The sequence below is a fragment of the Nyctereutes procyonoides genome, unplaced genomic scaffold (genome assembly GCF_905146905.1).
Source record: "Nyctereutes procyonoides isolate TBG_1078 unplaced genomic scaffold, NYPRO_anot_genome, whole genome shotgun sequence".
NCBI classification, from domain to species: domain Eukaryota; kingdom Metazoa; phylum Chordata; class Mammalia; order Carnivora; family Canidae; genus Nyctereutes; species Nyctereutes procyonoides.
Window position 1 is genome coordinate 8,447,216 of NW_026575139.1, and position 1,739 is coordinate 8,448,954.

A 1,739-nucleotide genomic window follows, 5' to 3' on the forward strand; every position below is an offset into this window, starting at 1 on the left:
AGAGGAAAGTACAGAGATTTCCCATGCTCCCTCTGTGCCCCCCATAGTACTTAACCTCCCCATTACCAAGATCCCCCACTAGAGTGGAACATTTGCTACAAGTGATGTATCTATGGTGACACATTGTAATCACTAGAGATTCACAGTTTACATTAGGGTTTATCTCTGACTCTTAATAATGTCTATTACTTGTTGCTTTCAATCACAGTACAATTTAGGGAAACTCTTTAATTAAACATTTTTTGACAATGTATAGCTAACAAGGATAACCAGGGCAAGTGAGTCCCCATGGTGCTTTAATATATTTAAGCAAAAAAGTATGAACTGATTAATAGATGCCAAAATGTTAATAATTTCACATGATATATGAAATACAGAATAGATCACCATGAAATATATAGCTCCATCTACTGTATGTACTTTGAATTGGTTATCTCTGGGTTTTTGTACTTTTTATGGACCTTTGTCTATTTTCATCCTGAATTTAATTTGGGAGTTTTATAAGCAATGTCAGGCTCAGAGCACCTTGCTGGACTCTAAGGGATATAAACATAATTAACATGAGGATTCTATCCCTCCTATCTCCTAGATGAAGGGTTATTTTAAATTTTATTTTATTTATTTATTTGAGAGAGTGAGTACAAGCAAGGGGAGGGGCAAAGGAAGAAAGACAAGCAGGCTCCCTGCCCAGCAGGGGGTCCCATGCAGGGCTCTATCCCAGGACCCTGGGATCATGACCTAAGCCAAAGGCAGACACTTAATGGACTGAACCACCCAAGTGTTCCATCCTAGGCCCTGGCCCAGGCTGACATCTGGTGACCTGCCAACCCTTGGAAGGACCAAGATTTTAGGGTCTAAGAGGAGTTACTCTGCTTTACCTAAAGCTGCAATCATTTGATGGCAGTGAAGTTAAGTGATAAGAGAGGAATGGACTTCTAGAAAGGATTGGAGAGGTGAGTAGGGGCAAGGACAAAGAGAGGCCAGTGGTGTTCTCACTAATCCCCAGCTGTCCAGCATTTCAAGCCAATGAAAGGACATGGTCAGATGTGATAGTTCCACGATGGACCAGGTCTTTTGTTCAGAGCAGGTGTGCCTCGCACAGGCCAGACTGCATGTTCTGAACTGGAAAAAGCCTCAAGCAACTACTGTCTAGTAGATTGAAAAGATGCTCAAGGATGAACCACCCTCTGTGGTGTGTGCTGAAATAAGTGTGCGTGTATGCAATGTGCCTTGACAGTAGAGAGAAGGAAGACATTGGCTTTGCTGTAGGGAGCAAGGACAGCAGCAGTGGGGCACTGGGTGTCACATGGGTGACCTCACAAAGGAGGAGGCAGGTGAGATAAACATGGGGCAGTAGGATTTCTAAGGGCACCGAAAGACAGGAAGGGCATTTTGGGCGAGGGGAACAGCACTGACACCTGCATAGAGGTGTGACATTTCATCATGTGTTTAGGAAACAGAGTAGCCTGGTGCAGCTAAAGCTGAGTCAGATGTCAGGGCAAGAAGTTACATAAGCGGGGACCAGCTTCTTTAGGGCCTTAAACTCCAGAGCGAAAATCCTGCAGATGCTCAGAGCATTGAAAGCAGGGCAGAGACAAGAGAACAATCTTCTGGAAGCAAAGCATAAGGTGGATTGTAGTGAGTTAAGACTTGGAGGAAAAAAAAAAAACTTGGAGAGAGCCTGGTTAGGAAGCTATCGGAATGGGTTCAGAAGAGAAATGGAAGTTCACCACCAGGGT